The sequence below is a fragment of the Mus caroli genome, chromosome 4, assembly GCF_900094665.2.
Source record: "Mus caroli chromosome 4, CAROLI_EIJ_v1.1, whole genome shotgun sequence".
NCBI lineage: Eukaryota > Metazoa > Chordata > Mammalia > Rodentia > Muridae > Mus > Mus caroli.
Window position 1 is genome coordinate 108272629 of NC_034573.1, and position 7708 is coordinate 108280336.

The window sequence follows — 7708 nt, forward strand, 5'->3', positions numbered from 1 at the left end:
CCAGCACCTGGACACCTGTAATCTCAGCACTTCCAACCTGTACTTCCAGCACTTAGGAGGCTGAGAGAAGACCAGGACCTTGGCTCACAAAGCAAGTCAGTTGGGGCTGGAGAGATGGCTCAGAGGTTAAGAGTATATTTTGTTCTTGTAGAAGACCCAGATTTGATTCCCAGTCACTGCATGGTGGCTTCCAAACACTCATAACCCCAGATCCAGGGACCTGATGCTCTCTTCAGACTGCTGTAGTCACCTCCATGCACACACATAGGCAAAACAAGCATACACATAGAAAGTCAGGACATCTCCAAACAAACCTAGCCCTCAGTCCCTGTTTTTTTGAAAAAAAAAAAAAATCCAATGCATAGTTCCTAGTCAGTTGCCAAGTTCCTTGACCCCTATTTACATGCCAGGATTTCTACTCACTGTCACTCTGGTGTCCTCAGCGAAAATATCAGCAAGTCAAAGTGACAGCTAACGATTCGTTGTTAGCAAATAGCTTTTGCCTGTGGATGCCCTGAAAGGATCTTTGCGCTTGATCAGTTAACATCTCAGAATTGCTCAAATTAAAGAATGACAACAGCTAACCCAGGCATGATGGTGTATACCTATAACCCCTGCAATAAGACTACAACCTCAGCACTGCAATCCCAGTCCGAGAAGGAAGACACAATGTGAATTTGAGGCCAGCCTGGGTTTACATAGTCAGCTGCAGCCTCAGCTGGATAATAAAAGAACACAATAGCCACATTTACTTTTTTTGTTTGTTTGTTTGTTTTTGGTTTTTTTTTTGGGTTTTGGTTTGTTTGTTTTGTTTTGTTTTGTTTTGAGACAGGGTTTCTCTGTATAGCCCTGGCTGTCCTGGAACTCACTCTGTAGACCAGGCTGGCCTCAAACTCAGAAATCTGCCTGCCTCTGCCTCCCAAGTGCTGGGGCTAAAGGCGTGCGCCGCCACCGCCTGGCTCCATATTTACTTTTTATTTTACTTTAGTGTGTGTGCGTGTGTGTGTGTGTGTGTCTCGCGCGCGTGCATGCGCTCAGGTTAGAGGATAAGCATGGATACTGGTCCTCCCCTTCACCTTGCTCCAGGCAGGATCTCCTTTTTATCATTGCACTCCATGCTCCAGGGTAGCTGGCCTGCTTCTGCGGATTCGTTCTCCTGTCTCTGCCTCCCATCTTGCCATAGGCATGCTGGTATTACAGACCCAGGCCTCCATTACTGCTTTGGGCATCCACGGAGGTTCGGAATTCACCTCGTCAGGCCAGTGCTGCAAGCACCAAGCACTTTCACCTGCCCAGCTGGTTCTCTGGCCCATTTTCTTTTTAAAGGACTCAAAAAAAAAAAAAAAAAAAAAGTTAAAGAGTGAATATGCCAATTTAAGAAAGACAAAAAAAAAAAAAAAAAAAAAAAAGCTATCACTCCAAGGCATGTAAAATGCTTTCACAAATATCTCATGGAAAAAAATGAAGACCAACTCCATCTGTGGTACTATTTGCTCTACTTCCTCAAAAAATAAAAGTGGGGAGAGGAGAGGAGGAGAATTCGGCCCCCAGGGACTGTATCAGGCATGTGAAGCGCCATCCATCATGTATGTCATGGTGAGCGACACAGTCCTGGGACTCAAAGCCTAGTGGTGCTGGGAACGCAGGGCCCTCCGCCCTTCTCTCTTCCCACAACTCCACTAGCTGCAGAATGTCCATAATACAGTCACACAGTAATGTCCTCTGTCTGTCTGTCTGCCTGTCTGTGTCTCTACCTTTGTCTGTTGCCTCTCTCACACACTCACTGCGGTAGCTACTCTCACACAACATAAGTAACAAGCTGAACCATGTGTATGTTACAGATACAGTCACATAAAAGCCATAGAAAAGTCCTAACAGCCAACAGCCAACCTCAATGTGTCCAAACCAATTCTTACTGATTCATAGTCACAGACAGAGAGCCTCAATTTCACTCATGACCCTCAGAGACCAGCATGGCCCCTGTGTTAAACATGGTCTGCCTCAGGTGCCCATGTTCACACACACTCTAAGCAGTCTGTGCATACTCTGATAGCATACACTTTGGACACATGCCAGCCTGGGCTCAAGTTCAATCTTTACCACTGATTACTGGTATAACTATTTAACTTGTATGTCCTTAGCGCTAGAAAATGGAGATTACGTTTACTTTACAAATTTGATGTGAAGATAACAAAATAACCAGGCAGATGACAGTATGGTAATACTGTCTGACCCAGGGTGACCTGAGGAGTCACGGTAACTGCCATGTGTGGCTCTTGTCACCAGAGGGCACCAGGGCTCCAAGGTGTCTGTGGAATTTGTTGGAAGCAAATGTCCCAGGAAGGCTGGGATTCCTGGAGTTTGGGGATATGTGCAGACCAGGGAGGTGAACAGGTGTATCGAGGCTGGGAAGGGTCTGGGAAACCCAGCTAGGGCCCCTGTGTGATTCTGGGCATGCAGGGCATACGCCAGGAGAAGATCCTGACTGGGAGGGAGAATGCACAGTTCCCACACACCAGGCTCCCTTCTCCCACTCCCCCTCTGGGCAAATCCTTTAATCCCACACAATGTCGGGCTTCCGGGCTCCGGGCTCCGCCACTGCTCCTGGCACAGAGGAAGCCCAGAGACATGGGTTCCACGTCTCAGTAGTAGAGGACCTGGGGAGGCCAATGCTGGGAAGCCGACTCTGAGCACCAATCCACACGGCTCACAGAGACAGCCTTCCTTCCCTTGGTTGTGCCAGAACTTCCTGACCCTGCTGTCTTTCCTGGTACAGAGCCAGCCCCAGCTGGCCTTTCCCCTCTTCCAGCCGGCTCCACACCTGCTCCCCAGGGCCAGGCCCTGGTAAGAGGCTTATCAGACATGTGTCTGGGACAGATAAGACACACACCCCCTGTACCCTACATGTCTTATCCAGCCCTGCCTTCTCAGCTGCTTGGCCTTGTAGGAAGGCTTGCCGGCAGAAGGAACCCCACCCACCTAGGCAACAGGCCACCCTGTCCCCAGCCCTCCCTCGAGGGCTCTCTTCCCAGCAACCTCATTCCCTGTGATGTCATCACTTGGGGGAAAGCTTGGTCCATCATTCATGTCCAAGAGAAGCTGGGAAAGTGGGATCAGAAAGAAGTGCTCCCCAGGCACCAGGTCAGCAGCTGGATTGGGAGCAGGGGGCGGTGTCACAGGATCCTCCCCCAGGGTAGAGCTATTTTGGTGTTGGCTGCTTCACACATAGCCATTCCTCTTCCTGTCCTCCCCATCCATAGAGGCTCTGGGTTCATTGGGAACAGCAACAGTGGGAAGAATTTATCCCACCATAGGGAAGCACTGGGTATCCAACCTCAGGTCTGGAGCCAGCCCTGCCCTCCTCAGGGAGACTCAATATTTGGGAATCCCAGGGACCTTCCATCCCATTCCTTGGAACAGCACTGCGGAGGGAGGGATCATTGGAATGGCCAGTATGATGAACGTAGCACCATAGCATAGACTGCTGGTGACACACATTGACATGTGGATACCGCTCCTGGTGACATAACAGCACGGTATCTATGGCATGCCCATGGGCTCAGTATCACTGCCATGTCCTTGGCTACACGTGGACCCCAGACGGCCTCGTATTGGACTATACACCAACACTCCAACCAGGACACACATCAAGAGCCCCATGTGCGGGGGAGACCCCTCTTTCTCGGAGCCACGTTCTCAGAGAGTGACATAATTCTCAGCACTCGATGGACGCTCAGAAATATTTGGTTAAGTGCTCGCTAAATTTTACAGGTCCTGAGGAAAAGCCATTCTAACTGCGGCCCCTTCTCCAGGCCTAGGTGGGAGCATGGGGGTTGGGTGGGGGACATCTCTCACGGCTACCTCCAGCCCACTTCAATCATGGCTACTCCTCGGCTTACACCAGTCACAGAGAGCCACCTCTCCTCTTCTCTGGTGACCTATGCCAATGGTGTTCTGCAAGTTGGATGCCAGGAATGTTTGGACGTCATATACTTGTTCAGTATCATGAGTACAGATTTTTGAGTCCTCCACAGTGCTGGGAGTGCTGGCTTCCTTGGCATTGTAAGGCTCTGTTAAAGGCATTTAAGAATCCAGGCATTGACTGCTCTGGAGACTTGGAAGGCTACCTGGACAGGGCCAAGGTTGATGCTTCCTGTCTGCCTGATGTCATTTTTGGCCACTGAGGTCCTGCCTGGATTGACTTAAGCTGTCACGAGCGAGGGTGACATAAGATGACCCAAGAGGCACGTGGAGCCCCAGTGGAACTCATGGATTTAAACAGCTGTTCCACACTGGGTCACGGCAGGGAAGGAGTTGTGTAATGATGGTTGGGTTTCAAGTTCAAGAGAGGATGATTCTGAGAGGAAAGCCAAGACAGAATCCTCCTGACAATGCTTCCTAGCCCCCTAGGCTGGGACTGTAAGGAGGTAGGGACCACTAATCAAGCCATGCACAAATTTAAAGTACAGAACACCACCGATTTCTCAGTAGTGTGCTCTGCACACCTCTATCAAGGTGCCTCTAAAAGTGGCTCGAGGCTGCTAGCCCTCTTCTATACCTATTTGGGCTCTGGTTAAGTCCTCTGATACATACGATTTAATCCTGCTGGCTTGTTGGTGACAACAGACAGGCACCCGGCCAGCATTGGGGGATCTGCTGCTGGGCCCAGCCCTCCCAGGAAATAACTCTGTAACTCCAGGTTCCTGAGACACGCCTCAGCAAGCAGCGGGTGCGGTCCAGTACTGCCTGCCCACTTACTGTCCTGTCCTCAGGTAGCAGGCCTCTGATCTGGGCCCATCTTTCCTCCTGTCTATCAGACCTGACCACCGTCCTCTCCCACTGGCTGGCCATGTCTTTTCTTCCTGTGGGCCAGCTGCCCAGGGCGGGGACCTCCCCATGGAGCATGAAGGCCATCCCAGCTCTGACCTGGGCTAGGCCCAGACCTGTCTCCCCTGAGACTTCATTCTGATTGGGAAAAAACAGACACTCTAGTTCCCGTCTCCCAGAGGCAGCTTTTTACCGTGGAGTGTCTCCTTCAAGCCTTTCCTTAGGACCTACTGCGAGCGACTGTGTGGTTGTCTGAAGCTTGTACTAATCAGATGGATAACATACACACATCTTTTTTGCTTTGTCACTGTTAACTAGCAAAAAAACCTCATAGTCAGCATGCCCAATTTCTCCAAATGCCCCTCAAGATAAAAATCTTTTTCCTCAGCCGTGCGGTGGTGGCGAATGCTTTTAATCCCAGCACTTGGGAGGCAGAGGCACGTGGATTTGTGAGTTTGAGGTCAGCCTGGTCTACAGAGTGAGTTCCAGGACAGCCAGGGCTACACAGAGAAACCCTGTCTTGAAAAACAAACAAACAAAAAAAGAAAATCTTTTTCTTCAAACCCTGAACTTAAGCACTAGATTGCTTCTCAAATCCCAAACTTTCTGGTAATACCAATTCTGCATGCCTCCTTCTCCTCCTCAAACCTCCCTAGGCCTCAGCCCTGGGCAGACGTGTACCCTGGTATCCCTAAATCAGCTCTCCTTCAAATGGGTTCCTTAGAGTGGATAAGGGACCTACTTTTCACTAGGCCATTAATAAGAGATCGGTAGAAGAGAGGACTGCCAGAGGTTCAAAGCTGGCCAAGAGTACATAGCGAATTTTGTGCCATCCAGAGCTGCATACATGGTGGTCACTGTCTTAAAAACCAAACCAAACCAAACCAAACCAAATCAAATCAAACCATCCCAAAATAAACAAAAACCAACGAAACAACCCCCTCCACACAGAAAGCTCAGCATACAAGCTGTTAACCTCAGTACTGTGGAAACAGAAGCAGGTAGATCACTGAGTTGGAGGTCAGCCTAGTCTATACAGTGAGAACAATGTCAGCCAAAACTACATAGTGAGATGCTGATTCCAGGGGGGAAAAAAAGAAAAGAAAAGAAAAGAAAAGAATTCAGGGAGCAGAGAAGGGCTGTGTGTGAGGGGGCACCAGCAGGAGGGGCTGAAATCTGGATGTAAAGAGAATAAAGAAAGAAAAAGAAAAAAATTCAAAATAAAGTTTTAAACATTTTCTTAGAACCATCTTAATGCCTTTTAGGTCCACCGCATCCCTATAAGGTAGATGGAAGCCTCTCCCTCAGCCCCAACCTTCCCTTTACCTGGCGGCTTCTCCCAACAGCCTCCTGTCCATCTGTCTTGGGAAGGAGCCATTTTGGATAATCTAAAGAGGAGGCAGGCTATGAGAGACCATAAACAACTTGTAGAGGAACCCAAGTCCTGGTAGGGAAGATGAGAAGTGTTTAGATACTATCTGCGCAGATCCAGGACTTGAGCACACACACAACTACACAGCCTGCTGCAGGACCCACAGTTAACACTCCCAGAAGCTTCCACATAAGCAAACTCAAAGGCCACAGGTGCGGGGCGCGGGGGCGCACGCCTTTAATCCCAGCACTCGGGAGGCAGAGGCAGGCGGATTTCTGAGGTCAGCCTGGTCTACAAAGTTAGTTCCAGGACAGCCACCAGGACTATACAGAGAAACCCTGTCTTGAAACACCCCCCCCCAAAAAAAAAAAGTCCACAGGCACAACAGATTGCTTAGGTAGATCTGTGTGTGTGTCCCCTCCCTACTCTATACAAAACTCTGGTAATCAGTTCGTGGGAGACTATAAACCCCAAGCAGGCTTATAACTGCTGTGTTCACGGGCAAACTCAAAGGGACATAAGTGCCTTCCTAGATCTGATCAAATCTCGAGAATGAACAGATTGTGAGTTCCATGACAGCAGAGAGCAGTGTATAAGAAGGTAGTTCTGGGAAAAGGTAGTTCTGGGAAAGGGCTGTGGTTGAGCCGTGGGGTAGAGAGAGGCCGAACTGAAGGGAGTGTGCTGGCTGCTGTCTTTTTCAGTGATTATAAATTAATAAGGTGGCTTCTCACACCAGTTGATCTTGTGCGCGGCTTTGACATGGATGCGCCTGCTCTTTGGAGACTGGATGTCAATAAACAAGCAAGTTTCCTGGCCGGAAAATGGTGAGAACTTGGGGCACAGAGTGGAATCCGGAGCCTGCCTCTCCAGACCAGGCAGGGCCTTTTGCAGAGCACCTGCGAAGCAACAGCAGTCCTCTGGCAGTATTGTCTGGTTTGATAGAGGGGTGGCAGCTTGCTCAAGGTAAGCAAATGTGGCAGCCTGTTTCAGATGCTAGGCACCACTGCCAATCTGGAGCAATGCACTTCACGTGGGTATGCATTAGCTCATTCTCTCCATTTTGCAGAGGAGGAAACTGAGGCTCAACAAAGCAGCTTTTGGCAGAGACTGCAATCCAGGCACCTGAAGTAGGCAGGCTCTGTGGTACAACTAACCAGGTAGGACTGATCATATCAGTGGTGGAGAATTCGGGGAGAAAGGGCTCCCCAACCTTGCAATTCCAAGGAGTGGGCCCCAGGCTTTACTCAGCTGTGCCCACAGTCTCTAGCGGCGCTACTGCAAAGGGAACGGAATTTGCTCTTGACTTCTCTCTAGGGGGAACGCAGGCGCAGAAGGCCAGGGGCCTGGCGGGCTAACTGCAGCCCCAGCCCCCCAAAGCGCCCCAGGCCTTTTGGCTTCGTTCCAAGCCTAGCCCGAAGGGGAGGACATCTGCTTCCTCCAAGTGTCCCAACTGAAGGGCAGAGAGGCAAAGGAAAAGGGGACTCCTTTGCCGAGCCCCACTCCCAGGGG